Consider the following 13,535-nt stretch of genomic DNA (forward strand, 5'->3'; position numbering starts at 1 on the left):
TCTTCCCCTCCCTTTTAGCCTGTAAGGGAGAAACTCTGTTCAAGGACACAGTCTCTGTCTGTACATTTGGGTGGTATGGGGCTGGGAGGAAGGGGGGTGGAGTGGTTGTAAATGAAACAGAAAAACGGGTAAAGTTTTCCTTACCCAGTCATTTAAATTGTCAGCCTTTTTTTGTATAATGTCATGGAAGATGTGCTTTAATTCCTAAGGGGAAAAGATTTAAGGAAATACATTATTACCTTTAGACATCATGGAGAACTTCAAAAATACCCAGGTCTGGGGACAACATACATGCAAACAAAACAACCATACACATAAAATAAATCTTTTTTTTTTAAGTCATGTTTTTTTACCTCTAGGAAAGTAATTTTTAAAAAATGGTTATAGTGGTTGCAGGTCTATAATGCTAGCACTTGGGAGCCTGAAACAAATTTGGGATAATCTACAAAACTTAACAAGACCCTGTCAAAAACTAAGATTTGCTTTCTAACACCAGATTAAAGCCCAAAGGAACTAGGTCCACTTCAGGGATGACCATATCAAAACAAGAAATGTCTTTAGGGTAATGGAGAGCGGGCACATGCCTCATCTGTTAATTACCCATGAAGAAAAAGATTCCCATGTAAAAGGTCAGGCTTTGAGCATCCGAGTGACTGAGTACTTGCCTCTTCCACAGCCTACAGAATATGTGATATTAAGATGCTTCTTTTCTTGAAATGCTACCTTAGTGAAAAGCTACAGTGTCCACAGTGGAGGAAAACAAAGATGCAGGTAAAAATAAGTTTTGAAAGAGTTAAGACGTGATGATAGAGTGCTTGCCTAGCATGCAAGAGACTCTTGGCTCAGCTCCCAGTACCAGAAGGGAAAAGTAAACAGATTATATGTTTGTCTCCTTACTTCTCCTCATTTGGGTTTGAGGGCTCTGCTGTGAGAGTTGGTGTTTGCTCCCAGCAATCCTTCTGTGTCACTGGCTGTACCAGCCCACCAGGTGTGTGATATTTAACCCGAACTTCCCGTTTATGTAGCTGTGGCAGCTGCACATTTCCAGCTCAGCCTTCCTTCAGCGCTCCTCTGGACTGTGATGGGTTGGTTGATTGGTTTGCAGGACAGGGTTTCTCTGTGTAGTCCAGGCTGTCCTGGATCTCACTCTGTAGACCAGGCTGGCCTTGAACTCACGGAGATCTTCCTCCCTCTGCTGCCCAAGTTCTGAGATTAAACACATACACCACCACCCACTTTTTCACAGGACCTACAATCCTGTAGGCAGGAGAGTCTTCTGTTTGTAAAATAACAATGTTTAATTAACTGCTCTGCTAATACCAAAATGCTGTTTTTATTTAGCCTCTGTTAATCTGGCCTCTCGGGCTGGAGACAGAGGCCAGTGGTGTTCTACCCAGTACTACCTCAACATATACACACATGCATATGTAAGCCGTGCACCTCAGTCCTCTTAAATTTCTCTGGGTTCCTGAAAGCAACTTAACTACTACACTATGTACTACTCTTTTATGAGTTAAATTAGGCAGAAGGGTCAGCAGTGAAGGAAAGTATGACTGTGATGTGTACACACACACACACACACACACACACACACACACTGCACCCACTACTCTTCTGTGACTTTCAGAAGAGTGGGTCTGGATTTTCAGATAATTCCAATGCCTTTACTTGGCATTTATTGTTATAAGTTTTACTTTTTCTCATTATATTTAGTAAAATGAGAAATCATGCAAAGTCATCAACCTTTACAAGTCTCCATGGATGTAGGAAGTGGAGGTTCTTTGTTTGACAAGCAAATTGTCAGCTGTGACAGAGGTCAATTGCAACTTACAGGACCAGACACCATTCCTGAGAAGTATTACAAGACGTCCCGGTACAGGTCACCTTAATGGAGCAGTGGCAGCAAGTCTGTGAGCCACCTGACCACTAGGAGGCGCTGCTAGTCCATGTTCTAATTGCTGGAGCATGTCCTTTTTCAAAGACCATCGCTTGTTAAATTTTGTTTGTAATGTTTTTTAAATTACATTTATTTATTGTGAGTGTGCGTGTGCACGCTAGGGCACACGTGCCATGGCTGCATATGGTGGTCAAAGGACAACTCGTGTGAGTTTATTCTCTCTTTCCATGTGGGTCCCAGGAATCAAATGCACAATTGGATACAAGTACCTTTTTCCCCTGAGCCATCTTACTAGTAGTTCTGAAGTTTTTTTTTTTTTTTAAATTGATTATCAATATCCAGAAATCAGGGCAGGTCCTGTGAGAACAAAGGTTTGAACAAGGTAGGAAGCCTACAGATTGGTCCTTTGCAAAAGAACATAGCCCAAACCCAGACTTTGGCATGATCATACGGCTCCGCTTGAGTTATACAAGGAAATGCAAATTACAGTTGATTTCATTTTTGTGCATAGATGTTGATATGTTTATAAAAAGATAAAGAGAGTGGGGACATGTTTAGTGAGGTGTGGTGAGGTGTAGGGGAAGGAAATGCCTTAGCGGGCTCATGAGGGACCAGCCACAGGACAGTATAGTATAGAATAAAGATTATTCGGGGCATGGGGAGGGGCGTCAAGAGGGTAGTAGAGTCAGAGAGAGGGAGGGAGGGAGAAGAGAAGTAAAAGAGTAGAGGCCGACCATACTTACATGGGGGGGGAAGAATGGGGAGAGAGCAGGGGCAGGAAGAACAAGAAAGAAGCAAGAGAGCAAGGGGGGCAAGCAGCTTTGTAGTGTCAGGCATACCTGGCTGTTGCCAGGTAACTGTGGGGCGGAGCTTAGAATGCTAACAGATGTGTCCGTAATCTGTGTGAGAGGAGGAGCACGTGTGTGCTTTGTCATATGAATGACATATAGGAGACAACCTTGGGTATCAAACCTTACCTTCCAACTTCAAGGCCAGGTCTCTCTTGTTTACACCTCAATGCATACTAGATGGTCTGTGGACTTCTGGGAAGTCTACCTCTGCCTTCCATTTTGCTGTAAGCGTAGTAAAATTACACACAGACATGGGCCGCTGAGTCTAGCAGAGTTCTATTAAAGATTAGCCAAGTTCTGTGCAAATATTTTGTAAGCGAGGCTGGGTTTTAGCCGTTTTGTTTTGTTTTGTTTTGTTTTGTTTTGGACTGGCTTTCTCAATATGTAATTTTTTGAAGAAGTAGTTTCTGATTACTGTAGTATTTTTTTCCTGCTTAAGATTTCTACCTTAAGGGCCTGGCACAGTGGAGCACACGTTTAGTCTCAGCAGAGGCAGAGGCAAAAGGATCTCAGTGAGTTCCAGGCCAGCCTGATCTACAGAGCAAATGCCAGGATAGCCAGGACTACACAGAGAGATTGTGTCAAAATTGTTTTTCTTCCTACCTTAAAATGACATACACACCAACATTAATAACAGGGTTGGGCAGGTAGCTCGTGCCATACAGAATGAAAACCCGAGTCCCCAGAAGCCACATAAAAGAGCTGGATGTGATGGTGTGCGCTCGTAATCCCAGTTGGGGAGGCATAGGCAGGAGATTGCTTGGAGTTTTCTGGCCAGCCAACCTAGCTAGCCTACATGACAGCCTGCCAGCCAGTGAGAGACAGTTCCTTAAAAAAGTAAGGCGGGGCATGACTCCATAGGTGAGAGGGATTGACACCACTCTGACAGCCTGAGCCGGACCCCTGGGATCCTCATGGTAGAAGAAAGACCTCCAACAGTTCTTCCCTCCGCGTGTTCACCTATCTCCCTATGCCAGACACACTCAAATAAATGTAAAGCAAAATACATACACACACACACACACACACACACACACACACATATATATACATGCATGCATACATACACATACACACATATATACATGCATACATACATACATATATACATATATACATGCATACATACATAGAGATGAATACAAAAACAAGGTGGATGGTTCCAGAAGGATGACACCCAAGGTTGTCCTCAGCCTCCACTGGCTTGAACATCCAAACGTTTGTACCTGTACACACCCTAACACACACCATCGAATAGTGCATTAGCCAGCTTTCTATCTCTACAACAGAACACTTGAGGCAAACTTGTATAAAGTGATATGGCTCCCGGTAAAGCCAGGGCACCTTAAATGGTAAGAGAACCTATCTCCATTTGTATCTGGCTCGGCAAGTAGTGACTTCTGACCTACAAAGAGAACTTCCCAAGAGATTTACAAGGAAATGAAGCGTTCATACAGGACCAGGGCTCTTCATTTCAGCTTGGGTGGGAATTCTTAGAATTTTAGCAAATCAAGTTTGTTCTAGAACTCTCCTCTTAATTGCCTTTGATTTTCTGTGTCGCCTGCGTGTGTGGCACACCAGAGTGAACACTTTGGTGTGTGTTCTCTAGGAGGAGACCAGTGTGGTGAGCACACCAGTGAACTGGCCATCTGTGTTTTGTTTGGTCTGGAAAAAAATATCTGAAATTTGTTTTTATATGAATGCCTCTTGTGTGGGGCCTGGACTTTTCCCAAACCCAGTAAACTATCTTGAGTTATACTCTACAAGATTTATACCCTGCACAATTTATCCATTCGTGTTACTTCCAAATCTTTGTAATCTTTTAGTTTGTACCTGCTCCAAAACTCCCTTTTCCAGACATAACATGCGTACAAAGCCGGGAGGAAATGCCCGGCATTCCTCGCGCCTGGAGAGGAGGCCTAGCCGCCTTTGGAGCAGGACAGCTGGCTCACTCTCCTCCTCAATTATTTATTTCTCTATTCTTCTCTGTGTTCTCTGAAATCTACATGTGAACAGGACGCAGGACCATTCATGAGTATTAACCAGTGAAAACCAAACAACCACAGTATTAGCCTATCCCCTAATGGATTATCTTAAACCAGAAAGAGAAACATTCAAGGCTGGCGATGGAGCCCAGATACTGAGCGCCTGTCCAGGAAGCGCAGACTTCACGTTGATTCCTGGCCCCAGAAACAAGCACCAGGAAACACTCCATTGTAAGTGAGCTTCACCAAGCAGGTGGGACTCTCAAAAATCAACCCCTTTGAGCTGGGGGGTGGGGGAGGCCGGCACTGGGGTGGGGGACAGTGGACGCTGTACCTTTAATCCTGAGGCATGTGAGGCAGAGGCATGAGGAGCTCTTGAGTGCGAGGCCAACCTGGTAGTGAGTTTTAGGATAGCAAGGGCTACTACAAAGAATTAAAAACCACGGTCGAAGGAAACAATCGAGAAAAGCAAAGGGAAGGTCACTTTGGAGAGAGGCAGATGAGACAGGTTTCAAGTCAGCCTTCTGGATGGCTCAGAGGAGTCCTGAGAACCCTGGCTCTACCACAGGCTGAGCCGGACCCTCCCAGTCCGTCACCCCCACAGGCAACACCTCCAAGGCACCCGTTTCTATCTGCTTATTTCTCTCTGCCGTTTAGTCTCGTAGTCGTCTCTGCCAACAAAAACACGGATCACAGGTTGTTTTTAAAATGAGGGGAAACCCTTCCCTCCTCCAAACGCACATTCTGTGTTTCTTCTCCAAGCTGTGAAATCCTTCCGACTGGCCTCATTCTCGCGCGTGGTTTTTCCGAGACCGAAGACTAAGGGGCTCCCAAAGGTGTGTCTCACGTTATAAAACATCCAGGTGTGCCACTTTAAATATATCTGCTATCTAAAAGAGCCAGCTTTATATGCAGTCGCTGACTGTTCCATACTTTCTTAATGGGCTCTCTTCTCTGGTACAGATAGTCTTTTCACTAGGGCATTTATCATGCAAATGAGCATGTTCGAGTATACTGTAGAAAACGGAGCACTCCCAGGACCTGACAGCTGCCAACTCCCTAGAAAGCAAGCATGCCGCATGCCAGGTAACTCCACTCCACCTGCCTGTACCCCCACACCCCCTTCTCTTCCTTTTTCCTTTTCTGAGACAGGGTTTCTCTGTGTCACCTCTGGCTGTCATGGAATTCTCTTTATAAACTAGGCTGGCCTTGAACCTAGAGACGTGACTGCCTCTGCCTCCCGAATGCTGGAATTAAAGGTTTGATCTACCTGGGCCCCAGCGTCTTTCTTATTAAACCCCCTGCAAGAGTGATCCTCTACAGCCTGTTAAACCTCTCCCAACAGACAGTGGGAAAACAGGAAGGTAATTAGCAGACATTTTAATATCATTTTTCCTTTATGTCCCAGAGTTTTTAAAACACTTTGGACTTTGACGTCTCAGAGAGAGACAGAGACAGAATATGAATTCTTAATTTTAAAAGACAAATTAAGGCTCGGGACGTGAGAGGAAACTTAAACTTACTGTCCTGGACACAGAACAAGCTACTGTCACAGGGTAAAGGAATGGGTGGGGTTGAGCAGGCTGCCCACTCGGTAGATAATACACCAGACTTGCCCCCAGGGATTCATGGCAGGGCCCAAATACCTGCTTTTCAGCATTCGGCGTCTCTATACCCGTGTCTGGCAAGCGCCGGACCAGACTGACATTTCTGAAATGTGTGGCTTGTTGTACAGATGTTATATCGCTCCTCCCACACAGCCACCTCAAGCCTATGGCCCTCACACATGCTTTGTTCTAGCCTTAAACTAGATCCTAGTCTGGGGCATTTTTAAATTGGTGATCATGGTCTAGGTTAAGCCTTGACTTTGCCGCCATATTCTGGGTATGTTTGCCTTTAAGGAAAAAAAAAGGAAATGGAATTTGTCTGGTCTTGCATCTTGTATACATAGTTTTTACCAGCCAGAAACCGCTTCTGTTGTTCCTTTATCAGCATGTATGTATGTGTGTGTATGTATGTATGTGTGTGTATGTATGTGTATGTATGTATGTGTATGTGTATGTATGTGTATGTATGTATGTATGTATGTATGTATGTATGTGTGTGTATGTATGTATGTGTGTATGTGTATGTATGTATGTGTGTGTATGTATGTGTATGTATGTATGTATGTATGTGTATGTGTGTATGTGTATGTATGTATGTATGTATGTATGTGTGTGTGTGTATGTATCTATGTATGTATTATTTGTATGTATGTATCTGTATGTATATATGTATATGTGTGTGCATTTGTTGCATGTATACATCATCCCTGTGTGGTTTTGGAGTACACATGCAGATGTTTTCCTCAATCCCTCCCAACTCTCATCTTTTCTGAGGTCTCTCACTAAACCTGGAAATTGCCAATTTACCTAGATTGGTTGGCCAAAAAGTTCCAGGGATCTGCCTGCCTCTACCTCCTCATTCCTAGAATTACAGACACACATTAGCACATCAAGTGCTTATGTAGGTGCTGGAGATCTGAACTCAGGGCCTTATCCTTCATGGCAGTCGGGTCATTGGCTGGGCCATCTCCCCAGGCCTGTCCGTGTGTGTTAACTGTGAGACGGATTTCCATTACAGGCACCTACAGGATGTTCCTTGATACTCACCCCTACCCACCGTCCTCTAGGCTGGTTTCTGGTTTGCTTTGGTTATTTATGAGACAGACACAACCTCACAACCTCGGGTGGGTCTATGCAGCTCACACTCACACTCCAGTCTCAACCTCCCCAGAGCTAGAATGAAATGACACCTTGCTTGGCCGATACACCCACCCGACGCACCACACGAGGCTTATGGTGTGGCCAGCCCAGATGTTGCCGAGATTGAACTTTTTCCTTATGGGCCAATTAAAATTCTTTTATTTACTTCAAATAGTTTCTCAAATGGACTAATTCATATATTAAATAACCATTTCTTGAGCATCTGCCTTTGTGTTATAGCTAACATATTTGAAAACCAATATGAGTCAATTTTTTTGCTTTCTTCTAAATTCATGCATGTATGTATTTATCTATTTAGAGACAAGGTCTCACTGCATAGACTCGGCTAGCCTGGAACTTGCTGTGTAGATAAGGTAAGCCTGGAACTCACATTGATCCACTTGCTTCTGGCTCCCAAGTGCAGGAATTAAAGGTGTACACCACCAAGCCAAGCTATTTTGGATTTATATTGGAATTGTTTTTGTTGTTGTTCATTGGTTGGGGTTTGTTTGTTTGTTTGTTTGTTCCCTTATGTTTGTGGGGTTTTTTTTAATGAGTTTTAAAATGTCTATGAGTATCCTGTCTGTGTGTATGAATGTACACCACACTGTGCAGATGTAAGAAGTCACTGCATCCTTTTGATTTGGAGTTACAAAAAGTATGAGCTGCCATACAGATGCTCTGAACCAAAGACAGGTCCTCTGCAAGAGCCAATGAGCCATCTCACTAGTCCCTGTGTAATTATTATAATTATTTTTATTATTGCCACGCGGTGGTGGTGGTGCACACCCTTAATCCCAGCACTCAGGAAGCAGAGGCAGGTGGATCTCTGTGAGTTTGAGGTCAGCCTGATCTACAAAGTGAGTTCTAAACAGCCAAGGCTATAGAGAGAAACCCTGTCTCAAAAAAACTATATATACTTATACTTATACTTATACTTATTATTATTATTATTATTATTATTATTATTATTATTATTATTATTAAAACAAGGCTCACTGGCCTAAACCTCATGGGCGGTCCTTCTGCATTAACCTCCTAAGTGCCAGAATTACAAGTGTGAGCCACTGTGCCCACCCTCCTGGAATCTCGATGAGATAATTTGCATCCCTGATGGCTAATGATGTTGAGCTTTTCTTCATTTGCTGTTTTGTATCTTCTGCCATCTCTGTATAGTTGGACTCTGTTCAGTTCTTGTTTGTTTGAGACAGGGTTGCCTAGAGCCTAGACTAACCACAACTCACTTTGTGGCCAAGGATGAACTTGAACTTCTCACCCTTGTGTCTGCCCTCCCGACTTCTGGAATTGCAGGTGTACTTGGTTCTGTGCCGTTGTAGGAGGCTAACCAAAGGCCTGGTCACATCAAACAGCACTCTACCAAGCGAGTCACATTCCGAGTCCTGTCTATGTCTCTTGAGATGGTCTTGCTATGTAGCTAACCCTAGCTGGCCTGGAACTCACTATATATACCAAGTTGGCCTTGAATTTATGGCAATCCTCCTGTCTCTGCCTCCCAAGTGCTGTATAGTACTGTGTGTGTGTGTGTGTGTGTGTGTGTGTGTGTGTGTGTGTGTATGGTACCCCAGCTGGTTGTTCTTTTGTTTTTCTATTGCCAAGGCTGACTGACCACAGTGATCTTTGTGCCTCAGACTCCTGAGTAGCAATAACTCTAGTCATGAGCTTAATCATGCCTGGCTTAGATTTTAATTAGAATTTTTTTTTCCAGTGAGGGTATTAAACCCATGAATTTGAGCACCCAACAGAGCTCCTTACCACCAACCTATGTCCCCAGCTCAACATGAACCCTTTAAGCCTCAGATCAGTGATAGTAAATACACTCATAGCACTGCGCACCCATCGGTACCACATCTCCATTTTGTTTCTATTTTATTTTGGAAAATTGAAACTCCACAACTGCTTCATTAGATTTGGTCAAATATGGAAGACTTTTATTATGTGGGGGTCATGTTCACCTTTTGAAGATGAGTATATTTATTATTATAAAGGCAGCGTGTATTCTTAATGAAAAACACACCATCAAAAGAAACTGTGACCGGGAAGGCTAGAGGCTTTGGAGTTTCTGGAAACCACACTTTGGGCCTGAACAATCTGACAAAATTCATGTGAAGACTAAACTACTCACCTCTGACCCAGTCAGCCTTATATAGCACTGTATTCCAAAAGTCAATCAATCAATCAGATGTGTGCTCAGAGAGTCAAATACAAAGGTTCTCCAATTGGAAAAATCTGGAAAGAGCCTCTACCATGTAAATTAACTAGGCTGCCATATTAAAGCACTGTGGGCTACAGGGTTTAAACAGCAAGCACTTTACAACTGAGCCACATCCATAGCCCTTCTGTCTTAGAAGATTCCATTGCTGTGAAGAGACACCGACCATGGCAAGTCTTATAAAGGAAAACATTTAATCGGGGCTGGCTTACAGCTCAGAGGTTTAGTCCATTATTGTCACTGCAGGAAGCATGGCAGCATCCAGGCAGACATAGTGCTAGAGACGTAGCTGAAGTTCTACATTCTGAAGGCATCAGGAAGAGAGAGAAAGCCACTAGGGCTGGCTTGAACTTCTAAAACCTCAAAGGCCACCCTCAGTGACACACTTCCTCCAACAAGGCCACACCTACTCCAATAAGGCCGTACCACCAATAATACCACTCCCTGTTGAGTCATTCACACCACCACACCTTCCTTTGTGGATTTTTTTAAAGATGTATTTTTATTATTTTATTATATATGTGTATCTTTGCATGGATATCTGTTCATTTACAACCTGTGAGCCAGATCAACACCCCCCAAGTTAATCAGTGTTTCATTGCAGCAGTAGAGAAGCTAATTAGACAGCAGCTTTCAGAAGGGGGCTCTCTCCTGCCACCAGATGGGTGCCAGAGTCATAACTCGGGTCATCAGGCTTGGCGGCAAGCAAGTTCACCACCAACAGAATCATCTCAGCAGTCCACAGCAGGAGGTGAACAGAGCATGGTGGTACCAAGAGCATGGACATCTTTGATCCCAGCGTCAGGAAACAGACACAGGAAGATCTCTGAGTTCAAGGCAAACCTGGTCAGGTTCTAGGGGGGCCAGGGCTATAGACCAAGACCCTGCTATGTTTTTGTTTAAAAAAAAAAAAAAAGATGGCTGGTTTGTCTCACATAGTGTCTGAGGGAGCCTGTTCTGTTTCCAGCCTTGCAAATAATAATGAGGTAGCAATGGTGATCTCAGGCTAGAAAGACCTGGTCAATAGGCTGTGGGTAGTATCTTAGAAATGTGGTTGTTTGGAAGATAGGATGCGCAAGAGGAGAGGAAAGGAAGGATTGCCGCTCTGAGTGAAGGATGGGGATGAAGGCAACTCTTAGAGCGTTTGTTATGACACAGAGAGGGATGTGACATACTAAAGAAAATCTTTCAGAATTCATGTTCAAATTAAAGAGTTGCCAGTAATACTATAGTAGTATTTTGTCCTACAGTTTCCCTCCCATCCTCCATGCATGACACAGCATATGTCCCATAGGCTGGCTTCTTGTCTTCAGTGTCCCCAGACTGATACTTCTGTGGAGGTCATTGTTTTTTTACGGCAGAAAAATTGTTCATGAATTCCAGAGTCCTAGCAGTTCTCTCCGAGGCAAGGGCAAATCTGAGACTACAAAGACCCTCTGGACCTAGCCTCGTCTGACCTTCACCAGAACCTGAGGTTGGAATACCCTTGAGCAGGCTTCTAGAATGACCACTCAGCCCCCACTACTTACGGTTGGGAAGGAAGGGCATCAAACCCAGGCTGTTGCCACCTAAGCTCTTCTTAGCAAAACCCTTTTGAACAGATGGCTCTCACTTGATCTTTGGTCGGACCTGCAAAAACGCTTAGATAAGACCTTATCTTGGATACAGGAAGCCATGTCTTTCTTTTTGTCTTTAGAGCCCTGGGCCTGGCAAAGTGCAGGCAGCTAATAGATATTTGTTTGAATGAATTCACAACCAGTCACCTTGTGGCTCACTTAATGTACACCTGTTACCTATGTGAGATATGACTCAATCCTATTCAGGTTGTGAGCTTGAGTGCCTCTAATATTGTTCTCAACGATTAGGGATGAAAGGGACATTAGCAATTATTGAATATACAGTAACTTCCTTTTAACAATGGAGAAACTGAGGCTCACAATTGTTAAGTAGCTTTTTAGATCTAGTCAGTGGTAGACAGATGGGAGAATCCATGACCCGCCAATGTCTTTAAATCTGCTTTAAATGCCCCAAGCCATTAGGAAGGCAGTTCCTACTTTATGTTCTACTAGGTTGTTTTCCTGTCCCTCTGCCAGCTCTCTCCTGAGTATCTTGCTCAGACACATTCTCTAATATCTGTTTGACTTATTTACTGGGCATTGTGTTAGGAAAAAGATGAAGAGGGTGGGGGGTATGCTCCATGGAGGTGTGGTGAGGCATGAGGTAAGGGAAATGCCTCTGAGGGACCCATGTTGGGAATCCCTTCTCCCTGAGGGACCAGCCACATGATGGTGTAGTACAGAATAGTTTATTCGGGGCATGGGGAGGGGAGTTAAGAGGGTAGTTGGGGCAGAGAGAGAGAGAGAGAGAGAGAGAGAGAGAGAGAGAGAGAGAGAGAGAGAGTAGAGAAGCAGAGGCTGGCCGTGAGCACATGGGGCGGGGAGGGAATGGGGAGAGGAGGGACAAGGGGGAGAGCAAGAGAGACAGCAAGAGCACAAGAGGCCAAGAGAGAGAGGAGGGGGCAAGCAGCCCCTTTATAGTAACTGAGTAACTGGGGCAGAGCATATCTGGCTGTTGCCAGGTAACTGTGGGGTGGGGTTTACAGAATCCCAACACACCGAACCAACCAGGGCACTTTGCATGTTCAACCTCTGATCCTGGTCGAGCTGGGTGAGACCCCCTAACCCAGGTTAAAGGCATCTTTTTGCTCAGTAGACACACTGAAATTTCAGGGCCTCCTTTTCCATCCTGCGGGTCCCAGGGACCAAGCACAGTTCTCAGGTCTGCTGGCAAGCACCTGTCCCACTGAGCTGCTAGCTTCTTGTCACATACAGCACTTGCATTATGTGAGCTCCAGAATGTCTCTGCCTCAGAAACCGTATGACTGTACCCCGAGAACTGGAAAGGAGATACAATTTTACCCTTTTAAAGTCAAAGTCACACCTACTGCCCCGTGGAATTAGCTCATCCTTGTTTGTGTGACTGTTGCTTGGCTCTTTCTGCTTTTGATATAAGTGGGATGATTTGGCTTTCATTCCAATGGTTCCAATGGCTGTTTTCCATCTGCCATAGACCCAAGAAGTAATTGGCACAATGGTTAATTATTGTTTTCCATTTGTCATGCTACCCAGAGGGAACTGCAGGATGGCCCAAGGTGGTGTGACTCAGCTCCTTCGGGCCTTGTCAGGTGTTCCTTTGAAGATCCCAGGCCTCCTTTCTCATACCTTCCACCCAGATCTGATCTCCCTTTGCTTCTCACAGAACTGGGAGAAGGGTCACAGGATCCGGAGCTCGGGATGGGAAGATGCCTGGGAAAGGGAAAGCTGCCAGGCTGCTAACCCAGCTCAGGCCGATGCCAGGAGCCAGTTGAGACCTCACACATCTCCCCTCAGTGGGGTTGCTAAGTTTGCACTGCACTGTCTCTTCAGAGACCCCTAGACATGTCTTGGCAGCTTGCCCTCTGCCACTTCCCATTCCTCATGCCTACACCCAGGAATGGAGGAGAGTTGAGAGATCAGCTTTCTGTCTCTTGCTCTAAGGATGCCCCATCTGTCAGAGGCAGAGACAAAACTAGCCTGGTTCTGAATACTACCCTTCTGTGCAAAGCTGCAGACAGTAGAATTACCGATTACCCGAACTTAAAGGACCATGGGCTGTCTTGGTTAGAGTTCAACTGCTGTGAACAGACACCATGACCGCAGCAACTCTTATAAAGAACATTTAACTGGGGCTGGGTTCAGAGGTTCAGTCCACTGATTGTGTCAGGAAGCATGGCAGCATCTAGGCAGGCATGGAGCTGGAGGAGTTGAGAGTTCTGCCCCTTGTTCC

The sequence above is a fragment of the Micromys minutus genome (genome assembly GCF_963924665.1).
Source record: "Micromys minutus genome assembly, chromosome: 19".
NCBI lineage: Eukaryota > Metazoa > Chordata > Mammalia > Rodentia > Muridae > Micromys > Micromys minutus.